Consider the following 10,952-nt stretch of genomic DNA (forward strand, 5'->3'; position numbering starts at 1 on the left):
GGACTGGTCAATTATCCACGAACCGAGAGTCGAGCATTGCCTGTTATTTCTCCCCCCATGCCCATTTTGATCCTTCTCAGCCAGTCCTGGAGTTATCTACACCCCTTGTGCCAGTGTTGTAACCTGGATCACCACCCCATCCCCTTCTACTCCCCACTCTATTGATCCTAACTGTCCTCAGACGCACCAACTGCACGGTCGGTAAACCTTCCACCCTGCACCGATGTTCGGTCTTCAGTTACTAGACACCCCCCATGAGCCCGCCAAGGTCACACTTGAATTCACGTTTCCTTTTTCTGACTTGGTGAATACTGAAAATTTTTCACGTTTTGTTTCCCTGGCCAGCCACTACCCCCACGGCCGTGGAGAGTAGTCGTTTGTTTATTCTGCCATGCTGGCCCAGAGTAGGCAAAGTTCATGTGTTCTGTGTTTTAAGTTACTTACATGTGACTTACCTCATATCTCAACCTCACTGAATCTGCTATATACTGAATTCTCATGGTCATTTACTACCCCTCCTTGGCTCTCTGTGCAACCAGTACTAACAGACCGTTTGCCCCTGCCGTCTGCTTGCACAGACCCGCCGCTCTTGCATATGTAATGCTTTTTTTCTTGTACTGCATGCTGTTCTGCACTGTATTTGAAATGTTTGACTGCTCTGTAAGAGGCTGCTCCCTGTGGGTCCGACTGCATTTCCAAATACCCCCAAAACTGCCATGGCTTCTCTAAAATTAGTTACATGGAATGTGTGCGGACTACATGCTAAATCCAAACGCGTAGTTGACCTTTCCCACCTCAAATCTTTGCGCACAAATGTCTATGTCCTTGTTGAGACTCACATCACAGGACAAATGCAGATGGCGCTCAAAAAACCCTGGGTCGGCTGGCTTTATCATGCCCCCTACACCACTAATTTCCGAAGAGTAGTTATTCTGATTGCTAAATCGGTGCAGTTCCAACTCCACTTTCTGCAGTTGGATCCACAGGGTCGCTCTCTTTACGTCACCATGGGTGGCTTGGAGGTTCTCCTTGTGGTAGTTTATATCCCATCTCTGTTTCAGTTTGCTGTCCTGCAGGAGGGAATAGCCTTCATGCCAAAACATACCACAGTGCCCACTATCTGGATGGGTGATTTTAATATGACGATTAACCCCAGCCTTGATAGACTTAGCTCATCTGCCCAGATGTCATCCCAGCCATCCCTCACCAAATTTGGGAGGTTTCTCTCAGCGTTCGCCATGACAATTGGACAAACATCCAACCGCGATAGCCTAATCCTGCTTTACTCCCTCGCACTCTGCCATATCTCCCCCGTCCTAGCGCCCGACCTCCTGAATGTGGGGTTTGGCGTTAGGGTGCTCTCTGATCACACCCCGTACTGGGTGACTCTACGCCTACCCACTGTCCCCTTGGTCCGCGCGTGTGGCGGCTGAACCCGTTTTGGTTCACCATCATGTCAGACCTGAATGCTCTCCAGTGGGAATGGGTCTATTTTTTTTCGTTCCAATCTGAACTCGGCATTGATTGGGGCGGAGTAAGAGGCTTTCAAGTTACATGCCTGCATGGTCCTATCCGCACGCATTAACAGACATAGAGCCTCATCCAAACTTCACTACAACAGGCTGAGGAGCGCCTGAGCTCCGTTGAACAAGTATTCCTCACTGACCTCTCTGTGACTAATGCTTCCCTTGTGCGTTTGCAATCTAGACACACTGACCAATTACACTTTGAAATTGAGAAGCAGGGAATCTTTTTTTTTTTTTTTAGCAAGCTGCACATTTTCAAACATGGCGAACGCACAGGTAAACTGCTCGCCTATATGGCCCACCTTGGGCCCCGGTCGTGGTTCAGCTCCAATCAGCTTCTGGAGATACGATCACAGACCTTGTCCAGGTGGCGGACGAGTTCAGGCGGTTTTACACCGACCTATACACTTCCACTGCTAGTCACACACAAGATGTACTTAACCTGTTCCTCCAGGACAGACTTCTTTACTCTCAACCATTCTCAAACTGCCCAACTAGAAGCACCTATCACCACAGACTGCATAGCAAAGGCATTGGCGCACCAACCACCCTCAAAGACACCTGGTTCTGACAGTCCCCCCCTAGAGTTTTATAACCAATTCCAGGAGGTCCTTATCCCCAAATCAAATTACAAGCTCAGTACACCCACATATTTGATTCTGCTACATCACCGTCATCCATGGGTAAAGCTCTCATTGTCCTAATACCCAAACCTGGCAAAGACCCCATCTTCCCAGAATCATACCGCCCTATATCTCTCCTACAATTACACGTTAAAATACTTTATAAAATCCTTGCCCTGCAGCTAAATAAAGTGATACTTAGTTTAATTAACTCGGATCCGACCCGGGTTCATGCCCAACAAGAACACAGCAATCAATCTCCGGAGACTCTTTATGAATTTACAGGCTGCACATGACACCATTACCTGAGGGTGTGCCTCCGCAGGTTTGGCTTTGGCCCAAAATTTGTTAAATGGCTCCAACGCCTTTACCAGGCCCCCACTGCCCGGATCCAAGTTAATGGTGGGATATTCGACTCATTTGCACTATCTAGAGGTACTTGCCAGGGTTGCCCTATATCCCCCCCTACTGTTTGCCTTGGCTATGGAACCTTTTGCCATTGCCATTAGGGCACACCTCCACATTAAAGGCCTCCGCAAAGGACGGGTGACCGAGGTTCTTAGTCTCTATGTGGAAGACATGCTCCTCTACCTCCCATTGGATGTAGATACACTCCTCCTGATCAGAGCAAGCTGGATCAAATATCTGGGCATGCAATGCTTGAGAACCCCCATGGACTACATAGGCCTAAACTTAGAGCACCTCTTTGACCTTCTTAAACCAAAGAGGTCTGGTCCCGACCTCCCCTTGGAATTATGGGCTGTATTCACTTAGTAAAAATGATTCTCCTCCCCAAGTTGCTCTACCTATTCTGGCACGCCCCTTAATACATCCCCTCCCGTGTCTCCAAGTCTATGGAATCTATCCTTAATACATTTGTATGGGGCTCCTCCCGTCAAACCTTTGTGGCGAACTCTGAAATGCCCTGTTCATCTGGGCGTTACTGCCCTTCCCGACCTTGCCCTATATTATATTGCCTCGCAGTTGTACCACTTTTTACTACTATAATCAAGTAGATAGAGATCGGAATTCTACTCTGGTATGCTCCTCTCTTACTAGCTTGGTTACCCATCCTTTTCAGGTTCTACTGAATGGCACCCATGAGTCCCCACAGGTGGGCACTAGAAGCCATATGGTGTTCTATCACTACAAGTTATGGCAGCTTGCCATGGATAAGCACAGAGGCCCCTGCACTCCACACCCACACACCATTGTGGGACAATTCCCAACTGCCCAAACTGCTTACCGTCCCTGACCATAATCTTTGGATTGCCAAGGTAGTTAAGTTCAACAACCACATGGGCTCCCCCCTAACCCTGTGCCCCCATCAGTGTTTACTAGGTCTCCATTCCATCTGCGAAGGGGAAAAGTACCTAAATATATTTTAGCAAGAGTCTCTTTTTAAGGCCAGAATGCAAATAGCCAGGTCTTGGATCAAAGCGTCTCTCCTTACCATTCAGCAATGGATCAGGGCAGTGAACGTTACACTTCCCTATAAAAATGTACTGTATTCACACAGGGGCTGCCCAGCCAAATACAAAAAAAATCTGGGACAAGTGGCTGGAGGACTTCTCCACTTGCACAGACAGGCAATAACTCTCATCTAAGATATGGTCTCTGATGTAGCTTACGATATTGCCTTTTGCTCTCATTTCGTATGCTTGTATGCCTCCACGTGATGTGCTGTGCTACGCTCCCTGCTGTTTTCTTAAAAAGTGTGTTACTCTCGTGCTCGGGCACCACAGGCCCAGGTGGGTAGGTTCTTAGGACTATTCTAAATAATATGACCTGTTGTATACCCTGCACTTGTGTAGGTTCTGTCAAATGCTTCATCATTTTGATTGTGCTTGTTGCACCTTGTACGCATATCCTTTTCTTTGTCATGCTCAAAAACTTTATTTTGATCTTAAAAATAAATCTGGGATTCAGATGATTATGCTGGAAAGCCCAAGAGATACCAACAGACCTGGTGGATTAAGTTCTTATAGGGAAAGGTGTGAGACCAGGAGGAGGAGGAAGAAGCGGAGAACACACACCAAAAGGGCTGCAGTTTTGCGAACAAAGGTTGTTGCTGCCAGGCAGATCATGACAGCACTAGCAGCATCCAAGGAGTGTAGGGAAATGTCCTTGTTATGTTTTTGAGCAGGGGAGAGTCCTCATAAAGTGGAAGGTAGATGGGGTTGATTTATTAAAACTGGAGTGAAAAATCTGGTGCAGCTCTGCATAGAAACCAATCAGCTTCCAGTTTTTTTTTTTGTCAAAGCTTAAAGTGGATGTAAACCCAATTCGAGCTGGGCACATATATCTGCAGTGTTTTCTTATCTCTCTTCAAAGCAATATGTCTAGCAGCTGTCTTCTGCCCCAGTCTTCTGTTATCAGCCTGATAACAAGTTCTCCATCACATATGATAAAAGCAGCCAGAGTTTTGTGTTTGGGAGGATGCTATAAATAGAATATCAGAGCCCTGAACTATTCAACAATCAATTCTGAAAGTCTCCATCTATGAAGAGAGGATGTGTGCCTTTTCTAACAGGATCTGAACTTTCTAAACAGTATATAAAGCTGAAGACAGCAGATATACATGTAAAACTAATGTAGGGAGATTTGTTTCATCCCCGTGTATCATCTGAGGCTGTTCACATCCACTTTAATTGAATAAGCTGGCTAGCTAGCTGACTAGCTACTAGAGCTGCACGATTCTGGCCAAAATGAGAATCACAATTTTTTTGTTTAGAACAAAAAGATCACGATTCTCGCGACGTAAAAGCTTTCACATTATACAAAAAAAATGGGCTAACTTTACTGTTTTTTATTTTTTTATTCTATAATGCCATTTAAAAAAAAATAAAAAATGCATTTGAAATACTGCTGCAAAAATACAGTGTGACATAACATACTCAAAATTAACCGTTTCTTTAAAACAGAAGAAAGAGTGCAGAATTGCAACATGACATGGACGCCTGCAAAACTTTGTGGCCAAAGCATACATCCGAAGATGCGCTTACATCCACTTTGTAGAATTTGGTAAAGATGTGAATGGACGACCAAGTCGCCGCCTTACACACTTGATCAACTGACGCCTGATGTCGGAAAGCCCAAAAGGTTCCAATTGCCCTGGTGGAATGGGTTGTGGGGGGCAGCTGCCCCTTCAAGGCATAGGCCTGTACCACAATCTGTCTGATCCACTTGGAAATGTTGGCCGACTAGACCGCCATACCTTTTTTCGGACCAGCTACCGAAACGAGCAGAGAGTCTGATTTCCGAAAGGGAGCCGTGGCAGACAAATATACCCTTAGAGCCCGGACCACGTCCAGGAAATGAAGGGCCACCTCCTTAGAATGTGTCGGTTTAGGACACAGATATGGTAACACAATGTCTTCATTGATGTGAAACGCCAAAACCACCTTCGGCAAAAAGAAGGTTGTGGACGCAACACCACCTTATCCTTATGGATAACCAGATAGGGCGACTTGCAACACAAGGCCGCCAGTTCCGAAACCCTCCTGGCCGATAATTAATTTCCCTGATGCTCTCAAACTGCGGTTTCTGAAGCACCGATAGCACCAGGTTAAGATCCCACGGGGGCAAAGGTGGACGCACCGGACTACTTGGCGGACCCCGTGTATAAAAGTGCTCACCAGAGAATGAGACGCTAGGGGTCATTGGAAAAAAACAGCCAAAGCTGCTATTTGTCCCTTAATGGTGCTTAAAGCCAATTTCTGGTCTACTCCTCGCTGTAGGAACAGCAGGATCCTGGAAACGGAATAGGTGCGCGGACACCACCCCTTCTCCTCACACATGGAGATGTAGGCCTTCCAGGTACGATGTTATATCTGCTGAGAAGAAGATTTTCGTGCTCTCAACGTAGTTGAAACCACCGAGTCTGACAGGACCCGGTTCCTTAGCACCTGGCTCTCAACAGCCATGCTGTTAAAACCAGCGATGGTAAAGCAGGATGGAGAATCGGACCTCGAGACAGAAGGTCTTCTTGCAACGGTAGACGCCAGGAAGCGTCCGCAACCAGGCGTACTAGGTTGGCGTACCAGGGACGCTGGGACCAATCTAGGGCAAGCAGTACCACTGGAATCCCCTTGGCCTCCACTCTGTGGAGCAGACGTGGTAAAAGTCATAGATCAGTCGGTACTGACCCCATGTAGCCACTAGTGCGGCTGACGCGTCTGCCCAAGGATCTCTGTCCTGGATACGAATCTCGGCACCTTCCAATTGAGACGGGAGGCCAGGAGATCCACGTCTGGTGTACCCCACCACAGACACAGCAGCCTGAACACCACCGGATGCAATGCCCATTCTCTTGGGTCCAGCATCTGGCGATCCGCCTGCCAGTTTTCTACTCCTGGGATGTCAATGGCCAACAAGGCTGGTACATGTTGCTCTGGCCACTGACCAATATGAGCGACCTCCCATGCCTGCAGCCAAGGTTCTTGTTCCTCCTTGATGGTTGACATATGCCACCGCCGTGGCATTGTCTGACAGGATCCTGATCGGACGCCCTCTTAGTCTCATCGACCATGTGGAGGAGGCATAGCCTGATCTCTCGGAGCTCAAGCACATTGATCGGCAACTTTGATTCCTCCCCCGACCAGAGGCCCTGGGTCGACTGTACTCCCAGTAGTCCTCCCCAGCTGGTCAGACTGGCGTCCATTGTGATCACTGTCCAATGCAGAGGTAGGAACGACTTCCCGGACCGAAGTTCCGGGGACCTCAGCCACCAGAGCAGGGAGTCCCTCACTGACTGTCTCACTTGAATCTGCCAATCAAGGGATAATGGAGATTTGTCTAATTTTGTCAATATCTCCTTCTGCAAGACTCTGGTGTGAAACTGGGCATACGGTACTGCCTTGAAGGAGGCCACATGAGGCCCAAGACTCGCATGTAGAAGCGCAGCGACAACCACCTGCAGTTCATCGATAGCTTTACTCCAGCTCTGAGAGTCTGCAGTTTATCTGAAGGGAGAAAAACTCTTGCTTCCACTGAGTCCAGCAGTAAGCCTAGGTACTCCAAGCACTGAGTCGGTATAAGCACTGACTTTTTGAGGTTCAACAGCCACCCAACTTCCTGCAGGGTTTGCATGGTGATCACCACATGCTCCTTTAATTCTGAGGCGGAAGCTGCTCTCAGGAGATCGTCTAGGTAATCTACGATTGCGATCCCGCGTTGTCGCAACAATGCCAAAATTGGAGCCAATACCTTGGTTAAGACTCTGGTGGGGGGGGTGATGATACGAAGCCAAAAGGGAGAGCCACAAAATAGTAGTAGGCTTCCCCTACTGCAAATCGCAGAAACCTCTGATGCCAAAGGCATATGGGTATGTGCAGATACGCATCCTGGATGTCCAAAGATGCCAGGAAGTCCCCTTGATGGAGTGCAGCGACCACTGAGTGAACTGATTCCATTCTGAACCTCTTTACTATTACAAAGCAATTGAGGGCTTTCAGGTCAGAGATTGGACACACACCTTCTTATTTGGGGACTACAAACAGATTGGAGTAGAAACCTGAAACCTTTCTGATTCTGGAACAGGCACTATCACCCTGCGGCTTAGCAGGTCCCTTACTGCCCCCAATAGGGTCTCCCGGCAATCCGGGAGTAAGGGTATGCTGGAAGGGAAGAATCTGTTTGGTGGCCAAGAGAGAACTATCTTGTAGCCAGAGGAAATCAGTTCGCAGACCCATTGATCGAACAGTTGAGAGGCCCACTGGGCTGCAAACTCCCGAAGGCAAACCTTCATGCGGTAGCACTTTTGCTCGCAGGCTTGTTAGGCTGGCGGGTCCAGGGACGCTTTTGTCCCTCAGAGGTCGACCTGTCGGACTGGGAGCGTTTACCTGAAGTCTAGGAAGGATGATAAAGCCTCTTTTGAGTGGAAAATGAGGGCCCTTGCCTGTGGCTCCTTATTCTTCCTGGCCTGTGGGAGCAAGGTACTCTTCCCACCTGTGACATTCTTAATAATGTCATCCAATGAGGCTCCAAAGAGTCGCTCACTAAGGCCCCTTTCACACTGACGTCCCGTTCAGGCCCGCCTGTCAGTTTTTCAGGCGGACCTGAACGGGTGCTCCATAGAGCTCTATGGAGCGTCGGATGTCAGCGGTGACATGTCCGCTGACATCCGGCCCTCTCCGATCCGAAAAAGTGTAACGGAGGAAAAAGCTATTTTTCCATCCGTCTGCGGATCGGATCGGGTGACGACGGGCACTGCGGTCCATCGTCATCCGATCTCCCATAGGGGAGAGCGGCGCTGTGACAGGTCTGTCCCTGCGCAGTGTGCAGAGACGGACCTGTCATCTCCCTGCTCAGCGGGGATAGACGGAGTGATCCCCGCTGAGCAAACGGATATCCACGGGGCGGATCAGAACTGATCCGCCCCGTGTGAAAGGACCCTTAGGAAGAGTAGATCCGTCAAGGCTTTTTTAGATGCCTGGTCCATAGACCAACATTTTAGCCAAATCAGGCGGCGCAGCATCACTGCTGACACGGAAGCCCTGGAGAGCAAAGCAAGCGTATCCAGGGCCGCGTCACAAACGTACTTAAGGCCATGCACTAACTGGTCTGCTAATTCCACACAGACAGGAGTAGCCTGCTGCTTCTCCAATTCGCGGTGCAAAAGTTTTGCCCATTCAGTAAGGGTCTGCAACACTTTTTACCACCTTTGTGCCCGCACGCTGCCTCCAACCTGGCAACGAACGTTTCAAGGACTGCCGACAAAGCGTCCAAAGGCACTGCACTGTTTGCAGATGAGCTAATTTCAATTGCAGAGAGTTCTGGGGAAGAAACACCAGTTTCTGAAGCCATGTGGACCCATCCTGTCTGCCACCCTTGGGGACTTAGGACAGGTGCACAATCCCACCCTTCTAGCTGCTACAGACTGAGGAGCCCCCAGCGCAGGACTCACCACCCCGATCGAGTGCTGCACCGTTCAGTTACAGGTGTCTGCATCCAGGATCAGCTCCCAGATGTTCTTAGCAAAAAAACACGCCATTCTGAGCAGCAGGGACCAGCGCTGAGGATAAAAACCGTGCTGGGCTACAACAAAATGGCCGCCCTGTTTAAGGGACATAATCACAAAGAAAATGGCCGCCGAGCTACAGACAAATGGCCCCTGACCATACTTTCCACTGAGGCACACAAAAAATGTCCGACAAACAACTGTACACAGTGAATGAACAGAGATAATGGTGGCAGAACAGCGCTATGGCGATCAGCACAGGCAGACCTCCAGACACCCAGCGGGAAGACCACATACACCCACAGACACAGACACCTAGCGCACCCCTGGCTCAGATACACACACTGCTCTGCAGCCTGTCATGCAACATCCCCCACGGGGAGGGGGGGGGGGGGAATAGGGACAGGGAGAGAAGAGAGGGACCCCCTAATCAACCTCCTAGGGAATGCACAGCTGCTCAATCCCGCAGAGACAGGAAGAGATGAACTTACCATCCGGACAAGCTGGGGACATCCCATCACAGACCCCACTCCCGAGCAGGACGGGGTGCTGCTGGCCACGGCACACTGTGACAAGGACATCGGTAGTCCATCATATGTGTGCCCCGGAGCGTTGCGCCCACCAGCCGCCCCTGGAGCCTGAGGGGGCATGTCGTGGCCAACCCAGCGCGTAGCTAGGTCTGCACACACTCTATGGCCAGGCTGGGGAGACTACAAGGATTAGAATATACAGCCTGTCAACCAGCCGGCTGTTGATAGCAGATCACATGATCTTAAAATCTTGCGTAAAAGGCAAACATTCAGCAAAAAATCCCAGGACAGAGGGTCCTGCAGGGAGCCTAGGTCCTTCTCCTTCACTAGGCAGAAAAAACTGAGCTGCAGGAAGCAGGCTGACGGGTTATTACCAGAGGACCGCCTCAGTACTGGTTTTTTTCCATATGTATTACATGTTCTGCCTAGTACTCTCCTGAAGGTGGTGTAATAATCCTACAGTCAAGATTACTGGAGTTGTGTCCGTCAATTAACGAAAGCGAAAAATGCTTTTTAACTTGAAACCTACAAATGTCAGAAAAAAGTTTAGTGTTTAAGTGGTTAAACTTTTTTCACTTACACACAAAGTCTATTCCATTGAAAATTGTTACAATGTTTATACTCAAGTTAAACTGCTAAAGAATGTTGTGAGTCTTGGCAGACTGCCCAGTTTTTCTCTTCCTTTCTTTTGACAGCTGTGGCTTCAGAAGAGCAGAGATAATTCTTTGCCATAGAAAGAATTGTGAAAAACTTTATTTAAGATAGAAATAACGAATCTTGACGATTAATTGTGCAGCTCTACTAGCTACCACGCACAGCTGCACCAAATTTTGGACTCTCCCAATTTTATTGAATCAGTCCAATGTCCTCTGGAATTGGAAGACAGAGACCACCTATAATGGAAAAGAAGGTCTTGGTTTCAGAAACACCTTCCCTGTGCAAACTGAGAAAAATCTCTTTACAAGTAGGAGCTGCCAGCTCAGAAACACACCTAACAACTGTAATGGACATCACAAGGACAACCTTACATGTGAGGTCTTCCAATGGGATATCATTTAATTGCCCTCAAAGGGGGCATCTCTGAAATCCAAAGAGCACAAGGTCAAGATCCCATGGCAACACAGGGGGCTGAATTAAAAGATTTATATGAGCAATTCCTTGGAGAAAAAGCCTTGACTATTTTGGTTTTATTACCACTTTATGGGTACTCCTGAGATACCCCTATCCTTCAGAACCTCGGTTTCAAAAGCCATGCTGGTTAAGGCTTACTGACTGAGATGCAGGGTGGAACCATAGGGGGGTCTTGTGGCCA

At 48.6% G+C, this 10,952-nt stretch overlaps 1 protein-coding gene across 2 annotated transcripts in view; it reads right to left on the minus strand.

Annotated features, from left to right (window-relative positions):
• ZFP91 (ZFP91 zinc finger protein, atypical E3 ubiquitin ligase) overlaps positions 1 to 10,952 on the minus strand; it is a 124,302-nt gene that overhangs the window by 7,234 nt on the left and 106,116 nt on the right. The window lies entirely within an intron of this gene.

Source organism: Lithobates pipiens, unplaced genomic scaffold (genome assembly GCF_037356315.1).
Source record: "Lithobates pipiens isolate NorthernLeopardFrog02 unplaced genomic scaffold, aLitPip1_a1.2 Scaffold_25, whole genome shotgun sequence".
In the NCBI taxonomy this organism is placed as follows: Eukaryota; Metazoa; Chordata; class Amphibia; order Anura; family Ranidae; genus Lithobates; species Lithobates pipiens.